Source organism: Leuresthes tenuis, unplaced genomic scaffold (genome assembly GCF_036924035.1).
Source record: "Leuresthes tenuis unplaced genomic scaffold, fLeuTen1.0.hap1 SCAF_2, whole genome shotgun sequence".
Taxonomy (NCBI): Eukaryota; Metazoa; Chordata; class Actinopteri; order Atheriniformes; family Atherinopsidae; genus Leuresthes; species Leuresthes tenuis.
In genome coordinates, this window is record NW_027325356.1 from 29070440 (window position 1) to 29083077 (window position 12638).

Below are 12638 nucleotides of genomic sequence, written 5' to 3' on the forward strand. Positions count from 1 at the left end.
GGTGTGAATGTCAGATCATAATTTGCAAAAAGCTGATGAGAAAGGGTGAGAATGCCTGACTATACATCATCAAATGCGGGAGCGGAGTTGTTCGGCTGTGAGTAGGTGTGAATCTCCGACCATAATTGCTGAAAAATGTATTATAAAAGGTAAGAATGCCGGTCGATACATCATCAAAAGCGGGAGAGGTGGTGTTCGGCTGCAAGTAGGTGGGAATGTCCAGCCATAATTACTCACAAATGGGTAAGAAAAGGTAGTATTGCCAGACCATACATGATCAAAACAGGGAGCGGAGGTGGTTCAGCTGCAAAAAGGTGTGAATGTTCGACTAAAGTTTGTAAAAAGCGGGTAAGATAAGGTGCGAATGCCCGACAATGTATGATCAAAAGAGGGAGTGGAGGTGTTCAGCTGCAAGAAGGTCTGAATGTCCTTCAATAATTGCTAGAGAAAATTAAAGAAATTTTTCGAAAATCAAACCGCACATGATCATAAGCAGGAGTGGAGGTGTTCAGCTGCAAGAAGGTTTGAATGTCCGAGCATAGTTTGTAAAAAGCGGGTAAGAAAAGGTGCCAATGCCCGAACATACACCATCAAAAGAGGGAGCGGAGGTGTTCCGCTGTAAGAAGGTGTGAATGTCCGACCATAGTTGGTAAAAAGCGGGTAAGAAAAGGTTAAAATACCCGACTGTACACAATTAAAAGAGGGAGCGGAGTTGTTCAGCTAAGAGAAGGTGTGAAAGTCCGACCATGGTTTGTAAAAAGCGGGTAAGAAAACGTTCGTATGCCCGAATATACACCATCAAAAGCGGAAGCGGAGGTGTTCGGCTGCAAGAAGGTGTGAACGTCCGACCAAAGGTTGTAAAAAGCAGTTAAGAAAAGGTTCGAATATCCAACCAAACATAATCAAAAGCGGGAGCAGAGCTGTTCGACTGCAAGTAGGTGTGAATGTCAGATCATAAATTGCAAAAAGCTGATGAGAAAGGGTGAGAATTCCTGACTATACACCATCAAATGCGGGAGCGGAGTTGTTCGGCTGTGAGAAGGTGTGAATCTCCGACCATAATTGTTGAAAAATGTGTTAGAAAAGGTAAGAATGCCGGTCCATCCATCATCAAAAGCGAGAGAGGTGGTGTTCGGCTGCAAGTAGGTGTGAATGTCCAGCCATAATTACTCACAAACGGGTGAGAAAAGGTAGTATTGCCAGACCATACATGATCAAAACAGGGAAGCGGAGGTGGTTCAGCTGCAAGAAGGTGTGAATGTCCAACTAAAGTTCAAATATATTAACAAAAGCGGGAGGAGAGGTCTACGGATGAGAGTGGTTGAGAATTTCCAACCATAATCTATGAAATGCGGTGAAAAAAAGTGGGTGTGAATATCCCACCATACAAGTATGGTGGAGAGGAAGCTGTGAATGGCCGACCATAGTTTGCAAAAAACGGGTAAGAAAAGGTTCGAATGCCCGAATATATACCATCAAAAGCGGAAGCGGAGGTGTTCGGCTGCAAGAAGGTGTGAATGTCCGACCAAAGTTTGTAAAAAGCAGTTAAGAAAATGTTCGAATATCCAACCAAACATAATCAAAAGCGGGAGCAGAGCTGTTCGACTGCAAGTAGGTGTGAATGTCCTCAACGTTTTTCTTTGTTGAAATCGATCCAGACATTGATAAATATGAAGGACAAAGCAGTTTCCACTTGGTTTGAGTGAAGGAATTCATTTTATACATAAAATCCCAAATCGTGCAGAACGTATGAAAAGAAGCTTATTCTCGGATTCCTCGTCCTTCAGTGTTGCACTTTCTTCTACTGCAAAATACAATGTTTTTCTTTGTTGAAGTCGATCTAGACATTGATAAATATGAAGGACAAAGCAATTTTAACTTGGTTTGAGTGAAGGAATTCATTTTATACATAAAATCCCAAATCATGCAGAACGTATCAAAAGAAGCTTATTCTCGGATTCCTAAACCTCCAGTGTTGCAATTTACTATACTGCAAAATACAATGTTGTTCTTTGTTGAAATCGATTTAGACATTGATAAATATGAAGGACAAAGCAGTTTCCACTTGGTTTGAGTGAAGGAATTCATTTTATACATAAAATCCCAAATCATGCAGAACGTCTGAAAAGAAGCTTATTCTCGGATTCCTGATTCTTCAGTGTTGCTCTTTCTTCTATTGCAAAATCCAATGTTCTTCTTTGTTGAAGTCGATCTAGACATTGATAAATATGAAGTTAAAAGCAATTTTAACATAGTTTTAGTGAAGGAATTCATTTTATAGTAAAACCCGAAATCGTGCAGAACTCATGAAAATAAGCTTATTCTCGGATTCCTGCACCTTTTGATTTGTTCTTTCTTTTACTGCACAGTCCAATGTTGTTTTTTTGTTTAAATCTATCTAGTCATTGTTAAATATGAAGGTAAAAGCCGTTTTAACATAGTTTGAGTGAAGGAATTCATTTTATAGATAAAATCCCAAATCGTGCAGAACTCATGAAAGTAAGCTTATTCTCGGATTCCTGAAACTTTAGATTTGCTCTTTCTTTTACTGCAAAGTCCAATATTGTTTTTTTTGTTTAAATCTTTCTAAACATTGATAAATATGAAGGACAAAGCAGTTTTAACATAGTTTGAGTGAAGGAATTCATTTTATACATAAAATCCCAAATCATGCAGAACGTATGAAAACAAGCTTATTCTTGGATTCCTCGTCCTTCACTGTTGCACTTTCTTCTATTGCAAAATCCAATGTTCTTCTTTGTTGAAGTCGATCTAGACATTGATAAATATGAAGTTAAAAGCAATTTTAACATAGTTTGAGTGAAGGAATTCATTTTATAGTAAAATCCGAAATCGTGCAGAACTCATGAAAATAAGCTTATTCTCGGATTCCGGCACCTTTTGATTTGTTCTTTCTTTTACTGCACAGTCCAATGTTGTTTTTTTTGTTTAAATCTATCTAGTCATTGATAAATATGAAGGTAAAAGCCGTTTTAACATAGTTTGAGTGAAGGAATTCATTTTATAGATAAAATCCCAAATCGTGCAGAACTCATGAAAGTAAGCTTATTCTCGGATTCCTGAAACTTTAGATTTGCTCTTTCTTTATAAAATGAATTCCTTCACTCAAACCAAGTGGAAACTGCTTTGTCCTTCATATTTATCAATGTCTAGATCGATTTCAACAAAGAACAACGTTGTGGACATTCACACCTACTTGCAGTCGAACAGCTCTGCTCCCGCTATTGATTATGTTTGGTTGGATATTGGAACCTTTTCTTAACTGCTTTTTACAAACCATGGTCGGACTTTCACACCTTCTTGTAGCCGAACAATTCCCCCCCTTCTATTGATTGTGTACAGTCGGGTATTTTAACCTTTTCTTACCCGCTTTTTACCAACTATGGTCGGACATTCACACCGTCTTACAGCGGAACACCTCCGCTCCCTCTTTTGATGGTGTAAGTTCGGGCATTCGAACCTTTTCTTACCCGTTTTCTACAAACTATGCTCGGACATTCAAACCTTCTTGTAGCCGAAGAGATCCACTCCTGCTTTTGATGATGTATGGTTGGGCATTTGAACCTACTTGTTGCCCGCTTTTCATTAATTATGGGTGGACATTCACACCTTGTCGCAGCCAAACACCTCCGCTCCCTGTTTTAATCATGTATGGTTGGACATTTGCACCTTTTCTCACCCGCTTTTCGCAAACTATGGTCGGCCATTCACAGCTTCCTCTCCACCATACTTGTATGGTGAGATATTCACACCCACTTGCATCCGAAGTCCTCCGCCCCAACTTTTGTTTATATTTAGTCGGTCATTCGCACCTTACCCGCTTATGGCAAAACTATGGCCTTCTTGCAGCCAAACACCTCTGATCTCGCTTTTGATGATGTAAGGTTGGGCATTCAGACCTTGCTTCACCTGCTTTTCACGAAATATAGTCGGACATTCACACCTTCTTGCAGCCGAACACTTCCGCTCCACCTTTTAGTGTTCTATCACACTTTTTTTTCCCCCGCATTTTATAGATTATGGTTGGAAATTCTCAACCACTCTCATCCGAAGACCTCTCCTCCCGCTTTTGTTAATATATTTGAACTTTAGTCGGACATTCACACCTACTTGCAGCCGAACACCACCTCTCTCGCTTTTGATGATGTGTGGACCGGCATTCTTACCTTTTATAACACATTTTTCAGCAATTATGGTCGGAGATTCACACCTACTCACAGCCGAACAACTCCGCTCCCGCATTTGATGGTGTATAGTCGGGCATTCTCACCCTTTCTCATCAGCTTTTTGCAAATTATGATCTGACATTCACACCTACTTGCAGTTGAACAGCTCTGCTCCCGCTTTTGATTATGTTTGGTTGGATATTCGAACCTTTTCTTAACTGCGTTTTACAAACTTTGGTCGGACGTTCACACCTTCTTGCAGCCGAACACCTCCGCTTCCGCTTTTGATGGTGTATATTCGGGCATTCAAACCTTTTCTTACCCGCTTTTTACAAACCATGGTCGGACTTTCACACCTTCTTTTAGCCGAAAAACTCCTCTCCCGCTATTGATTGTGTACAGTCGGATATTTTAACCTTTTCTTACCCGCTTTTTACCATCTACGGTCAGACATTCACACCTTCTTACAGCGGAACACCTCCGCTCCCTCTTTTGATGGTGTATGTTCGGGCATTTGAACCTTTTCTTACCCGCTTTTTACAAACTATGGTCGGGCATTCAAACCTTCTTGTAGCCGAACACATCAACTCCTGCTTTTGATCATGTATGGTTGGACATTCGCACCTTTTCTCACCCGCTTTTTCTCATAGACTATTCTACCATCAACAACTTGGAAACCATAATCGCCTCTCTAGATGCAGAAAAAGCATTTGATGGAGTGAACTGGAAATTTTTATTCGCAACATTAAACAAATTCGGGTTTGTGTCACACTTCATCAACTGGATAAGGATATTATATAGCTCCCCAAATGCAAGTGTCAGGACAAATGATCAAACTTCTCCAAGCTTCAGTCTGCAGAGAGGTACAAGACAGGGTTACCAACTTTCTCCCTCACTTTTTGCTATTTTCATCAAACCTTTAGCAGCTGCTATCAGACAAGATAGAAATATTAAAGGCATCCAACCCCAAAATATTGAGCATAAAATAAGTCTTTATGCTGATGATGTATTACTTTTCCTTCAGAACTCACAGATGTCTCTCACTCACACGATCACACTCATAAATAAATTCTCTGCACTTTGTGACTACTCTATCAACTGGTCTAAGACCACAGTTCTGCCCATTAACTGTAGGGTCCAGAATATACCTGCGATCACTTTACAGTCAGGAAATATTAGATATTTAGGCATAAACATTTCCTCCAGGCTCTCAGAGCTAACAAAGCTAAATTATGTGCAATTATTAAAGAGAATAGAGGACGAGCTCTCTCGTTGGAAGTCCTTACCTATATCACTTATGGGGAGAGTTACAACCATTAAAATGATGATACTACCAAAAGTTAACTATTTGTTCTCAATGATCCCCATAAAACCATCTGCTACTTGGTTTAAGTCACTAGATTCATGCATCTCCAAATTTCTGTGGAAAAACAAACCCTTAGTTTAAAAACCCTACAGAAGACCAAGGACAGTGGTGGATTAGATTTACCTCATTTTCAGCACTAGTCCTTTGCCAATAGGTTACAATATATATCAAAATGGTTTAAACCTTGTTGTTGTCACAGTTCCCAGAGACGTTGTAATCGTTGAGGATTCTATATTCACCCCCTCATTAGAGGCACGTGTTGCAGATTGATGACACTGAATCTTCTTCTCTGTTCATTGCTGGCATCATTCCCAGCATCGTAAGTGTTCGTGGCCATTGTTAGCCTCTTCTTTTGGATCTTGATATCGAGCATCCTTTTGTATTTCTGGTTTGTCAGTCCTCTCTCTTCGTTCACCGGAGTCTTCGTCTCTTTGTCCTTGAGTTTGGTGATTTTTTCTTCTTTTGATGCCTTGACACAGTGTGACAGGTGATACCACGTGGGAGATCCTTTAACTTGGACTGCTGTCCCTGTGCTGCGAAATGGCTGTGGTGCTCAAATGGTCTCTCCTTCATCATATACACAGTTATTTATACATCACCTTCCACCATGAAGCGTTGTCCCTTTTTGTTTCTCTCTTTGTTCTTAAAATGCTGTTATGCATGTCTAAACCAATCCATTAAATTAGATCATTTTGGCAGTAAAGCGATCTACAATGTGCTTGGTCGCAAAGCTGCTCATCTGTGGTAAACAGCTCTTCAGAAAGGCATTCTTCAATTGATTTCACTAATTTTATGTAATAATTTTGTGATTTCCTACAAAACTACACTTCTTCTCCCATCTGTCTGAGTATTTAATATTGTCTGGGTCCCGTTAAAACATGTATTTTTCCCATCTAATTCCTTGTTTGCTTTAAAACAAGTATTCCCCATTTTCTATCCCTTCAGTAACCAACCAGTTTGTATGGAGTACACTGGAGCAACTTGACTGATCAGTAAAACACTGCTTTTGTTGTCACCGCAAGGCTTCCCCCGTCGGTTGTTTCACTGAGACACTACTGAGTAACTACAACTCAACACAGTTTATACACATAACATTCATATACATACTAACAAACAAACAAACAATTATTTATCGCAATTTTCTCATCTCTGTTTGAACGTACACCCAGGTAAATATTCCTTTAGTCTTGTCATACCGACTATGGACCCATTCATTGTTTAACTTCACTGTTTTGCAAATCCTAATTGAATATTACACATTGACATTGAACTTTACTGGATAAGCAGGTCTTCGTTGCATTCAGCAGCCTATATGTGAGCATCTATGTGTAAGCTGTTCTTCTTTGCATTTATCAGCAGCAAGCAATTCTTCATTGCACATGCATATGAAAATAGTACAACAATTCCAATGCGTTAGCGAAACCTTCTATATCAGGAGTGTCCATCATGATGCTGGGAATAGAACCTCTTTCCCAGAATAGTTCATTACTCAACTCATCATAACTCCGCAATGAGCACATTTCAAAGTATCATTCCTCTACATGTATTCAAAAATCTATGTGTAAATGTTTAATATTTCTTATATTTGTTGATGTCATTCTGTGTGCATGTGGCCTAAACCCAATCTCTGTGTGGCAATTTTAATTTAAACAAGTTGAACTCTGCCTCTGATCATTTAAAAAAGGTGTGTACCAATATCAACCTTTCTCAGGTAATTACTGATCCTACAAAACCAATCTTAAGAGATCCTTCAAGGTTGTCCCTGATTGGCTCAATCTTAACAAATCAAAGGTAGAAAATCTGCAGTATCTGAACTTGGTGTTAGTTATCACTGCTCAATAGCCTGTATCAGAATTGCAAAAATGAAAACATTAGGTCCACGCTTGGTATCCAGATCCTGAAACATCTCCATGAGCAGGATTTTTTTTTAACTGATCTGTTGAATAGTTATACTCATGACACTGTTAAAATCCCAGATGAAGATCTAGCACTTGACCATTTTTGTAAATCTTCTAATTCCATAGTTGATAAACACGCCCCTTTTAAAAAGTATAGAACTTAGAACAGGTCTAGTCCCTGGCTTTCGTCAGAACTGTCTTCTTTACTTAAAAAATAAATAAACCTTGGATGCTAGCTGGGCATATGAGGGACCCGGGTCATTGCCTTGCTTTTAGGAAGCTTAGAAATAAAGGTACAGCAGAAATAAGAAAGGCCAAGTCTGATCATTATCTAAATTTTATTCCCAGAGCTTACTCAGATTTCAGAAAAGTCTGTCCTACTGCTCCTGTTTTTAATTAGACTTCTATGCCTTCGCAGTCGCAGCTTTGTCACTCCTTTTAAGCTTATTGTATGTTCTAAATGTTGTTTTAATCGTGTCTTCAAAAGTTTTTTGTTTTTTTTTGTCTCAGCTATTGTATATGAGATTATTTTCTCCATTTATCTCCAAGTTTAAATAAATGTTATTACTAGTGTGGCACTTTCTATGTCAAGGGGACAGTGGTGGTACTCTGTATGGTTATTTTAGTCACACCCTATGTTCTCATGTTAGCCGTTGTTTTCTTCACTGAGGTTGAGATGAACCCCCTCCTGTTGAGAGAATTCCCCTTTGTAGTCAGACTTTTGCCTCAGAAAACAGTGGTGGGTAAATAATCTTCCCCTACTTCTGAAGGTCGTGGTACAATGTGATAAGTGAATCCAAGAAGTCCTTCAGCTGCTGTGGGTGATGTAAGTAGTACCTGAAATGGACCTTCCCCCCATTGGGCTGGACCAGTTCTTTTTCTTTATCACTTTGATGATGATCCAGTCCCCGGGTTTTACTGTCTTCAGAGATTCCTTCACCGGTTCACCTGGAACAGACTAAACAGAAGAGATCTCTCTACTTGTTAATATTTGTATACTGCTAAGGTTTCTTCTCTTTTTCTTTTTTTCTTCATCATGTCAGTTGATGACTGTGTTTTGACTGTGGGAGTACAAATGGTCTTCCATACCTTTTCTCAAATGGAGTTCATCTTGTGCTAGTTGGAGGATGCATTTTTAGGATGGTAAACAGTAAACCCAATATTTCCCATTTCTTCCATGATTTTTTTCAGTCTTGACTTAATTATTCCATTGTGTCTCTCCACGAAACCTGCTGATTGTGGATGATATGCACAGTCGTTTCTAAGGTCTATTTTAAGTTCTTTGCCATCAGTGAGATGACGTTGTTTACACAGTGTGTCAAATTATCACTGAAGATCTTTTCAGGAATTTCAAATCTAGAAATGATTTATTTTACCCGTGCTTTTGCTACTGAGAGTGCATCGGCTTGTGCACATGGAAATATTTCAGTCCATTTGGTAAAAACCTCTGTTGTCACTGAGCAGAATCGTTTCCCTTAACATTAATTTAGTTCAATGAAATCTACACAATAATGAAATAATGAAATCCAAACAAATATGTTGAAAAAGATACACTGGCTTAGGGAATTATCTTCGTTTTGGTCTTAGATTGCCCTGTTGATTGTATTTTGCACATATTTGACCTGCTAGACAAAACTTTATTCATTTACTTATTCTAAAAATAAATTATTTTAGACCTGGAACGATCCATCTTTTATTTTTTATGGAACTCCAAATGGGAAAGGTTGAGGAGGGAAGTACTGAAGAAGCCAAAAGTGAAGGGAGGGAAAGCAGTACCAGATCTGTATTTGTTTTTAGGAAGTCTCTTTACCTCTGTCCAATTAAAGTGTGCAATTAACCCATCCAAAAACCCAGCGGCAGCTGCAATGGCAAGATTATGGATGGGGGCCTACATGAGAAGATTACGACTTTTACCATCAGACCTGAAAGTACCTGTGTCTTTTAATCTAACAAAAAGTTATGCTTTTATAAAGACAATTTTAAACCATTTTAATTTAGAACAAGAAGATGTACAAGTTTTAACGTGCCATCGATCTTTGCTCTCTGTTGTGCAGGAGCAGGCCCCAGTGAGTCCAGTGCTTGGGCTCACTCTTGGCGAGCCCTCAACAGTTTGGCGCAGTGTGAACCTTTCAGCTCTTCTGAACAGACTTTGGGATTTGTCATGGATGGTGGCTCACGAGATTCTCCCAGTCAGGTCATGCACTCCAGGGGTATGTCGGCGACGGCCACCTGCCCCCGTCCAGGTTGTGGCGCGCCTGAGACGGTGAGGCATTTCTTCTGGGAGTGCAGTGCTGCTGTGGACTTGTGGGCAACAGCCGACTCCTTAAATTTCCCGTACTTACCAGCAAGAGAGGTCCTGTCAGCACAACTGGTGCTTTATGGGGTGAGTCAAAATCAGAACCTCAGGAAAGAGGAATTTGTCAAAAGGTGGCTCACCCTGGCCGCCATCAAAGACGCCATATGGACCTCAAGAAACTTGCTGGTAAGAAGGCACAAGCAGATTCCCCCCGTGGCTGTGATCCAGATGGCAGTAGCAACAGCCCAAGAGGCTGCAGGCCAAGGACGCAGCCACAAAGAAGCATCGCCTCTGTGCTCACTCGGACGAGGGAGCACAGAGTCACACGAAAAAAAGGTCCAAGCAATAGCAGAAGGCAGAGAAGCAATAACTGTCCACTGGTTCACGTCCGAGGGCCCTTCCTGGCACAATGCGCACTTGTAGCAGTGTTCTTTTTATGGCCATAGGTGGCCAGAGTGTCACTTTGCACCTCCGCCCACCCGCTGCACTGAGCACTCTTCAGCCCTTAAATGGCATAACTTTGCACTCCCGCACGCTCCAGCGAGCACCATTCAAGCAACATCGGCACAGTCGCAACAAGTAAGGCAACTCTACTCAGAGAAGTCACTCTGCACAGTAACAAGATTTCTTTTTCACAGACAGAAAGGGCTTCACCCGCAAAGGTAAAGCCTGCCAAAATTAGAAACAACTCATTAGTGCTGCTCTCCACGGAAGTGTTTAGTAAAAGGCGAAAGACTATCCATCACTGCGGGAGCAGGGCATCAGGCTAGTTGGCATAGCCACCTTCCCCATGGTAGGCTTTGCTTGGTTGAGATGCTTGCTCCCCCCCCTTTCTCCTCAGCTGACCAAGTAGGAACAATCGGGCCCTATTCGATGGCTGCCTTGTCTTTTACTCTGTGCAAAAGACAAGGCAGCCACAAACACCACGGGAACACCGTATTGAGGCTTTGTTCTGACCGCTCATTCGGTGTCGCGTTTCTTTCAAGCAATTCTCCCGGTTAGCCCGCAATTGGCTCGCTCCCAGATTCGTGTTAAAGTCCACTTCGCATTCACTCTCTTTTCTCAGCAGATTAAAAGAAAGTTTCATCTTGGGCTCCCTGAAACTTCCATCCTGCACCGCTGTTTGCTTTTGCACAAGAGCAGAGAAGAGCGCACCGTTCCCAGTGGCACTGCAGTACCGGGTCGATGCTTGGAGTGAACGGAGCAAGCTCCTTTTTCAACTCCTATTGCTAAAAATCCATTTAATATGTAGTCCTCGTATAGAGGACATATCAGATATTAAACTGAGTCTTTATGGTGTTATTTCACCCATTAACACTTAAGGTACCTCATACAGTGGCTGTGATATGGTTACTTAACAAAATATCTTTACCAGACATCTCTCCTACATAACTGTTCTTCTTTCACAGCCACACCTTGTTGTCGAGAGATGTGCTACACTTAATCCATCCACACTGCTACCTACCCCACAGATGGAAAGCCTCATGATTGCATGTCAGAAATACCCATCAGTGTTTTACCCAGGCCAGACTTAACTGATACAACGTTGTACTTTGTAGAATGAGAAAAAACTTCTTCAGCAATAAGCATCTCTCGACATATGACGAAATACAGATTTTGCTATAAAATTAATTCCTTCTATCAGCCTGACTTAAAACCGTTTGTCCTCCTTATTTATCCACTTCAAATCGAGTTTGAACAATTAAAAAAATTTTGTAGTTTTAGAAAGAACAACTTAATCTTCAGCAATCAGTATAAAAAGATGGTAAGATAAGGTGCAAATGCCAACCATACATCACTAAAAGGTGGAGCGGAAGTATTCGGCTGCAAGTAGGTGTGAATGTCCGACCATAATTTGTAAAAAGCTGATGAGAAAGGGTGAGAATGCCCGACTATACACCATGAAATGCGGAAGCGGAGGTGTTCGGCTGCAAGAAGGTGTGAACGCCCAACCAAAGTTTCTAAAAAGCAGTTAAGAAAAGGTTTGAATATCCATCCAAACATAATCATAAGCGGGAGCAGAGCTGTTCGACTGTAAGTAGGTGTGAATGTCAGATCATAATTTGCAAAAAGCTGATGAGAAAGGGTGAGAATGCCTGACTATACATCATCAAATGCGGGAGCGGAGTTGTTCGGCTGTGAGTAGGTGTGAATCTCCGACCATAATTGCTGAAAAATGTATTATAAAAGGTAAGAATGCCGGTCGATACATCATCAAAAGCGGGAGAGGTGGTGTTCGGCTGCAAGTAGGTGGGAATGTCCAGCCATAATTACTCACAAATGGGTAAGAAAAGGTAGTATTGCCAGACCATACATGATCAAAACAGGGAGCGGAGGTGGTTCAGCTGCAAAAAGGTGTGAATGTTCGACTAAAGTTTGTAAAAAGCGGGTAAGATAAGGTGCGAATGCCCGACAATGTATGATCAAAAGAGGGAGTGGAGGTGTTCAGCTGCAAGAAGGTCTGAATGTCCTTCAATAATTGCTAGAGAAAATTAAAGAAATTTTTCGAAAATCAAACCGCACATGATCATAAGCAGGAGTGGAGGTGTTCAGCTGCAAGAAGGTTTGAATGTCCGAGCATAGTTTGTAAAAAGCGGGTAAGAAAAGGTGCCAATGCCCGAACATACACCATCAAAAGAGGGAGCGGAGGTGTTCCGCTGTAAGAAGGTGTGAATGTCCGACCATAGTTGGTAAAAAGCGGGTAAGAAAAGGTTAAAATACCCGACTGTACACAATTAAAAGAGGGAGCGGAGTTGTTCAGCTAAGAGAAGGTGTGAAAGTCCGACCATGGTTTGTAAAAAGCGGGTAAGAAAACGCTCGTATGCCCGAATATACACCATCAAAAGCGGAAGCGGAGGTGTTCGGCTGCAAGAAGGTGTGAACGTCCGACC

At 40.9% G+C, this 12638-nt stretch overlaps 1 non-coding gene across 1 annotated transcript; it reads right to left on the bottom strand.

Annotated features, from left to right (window-relative positions):
• Positions 1–10891: 10891 nt before the first annotated feature.
• On the bottom strand, positions 10892–11074 carry LOC140302704 (U2 spliceosomal RNA). The gene has a single exon (XR_011915148.1). It is a non-coding gene; the product is annotated as a U2 spliceosomal RNA (small nuclear RNA).
• Between the last annotated feature and the right edge of the window lie 1564 nt (positions 11075–12638).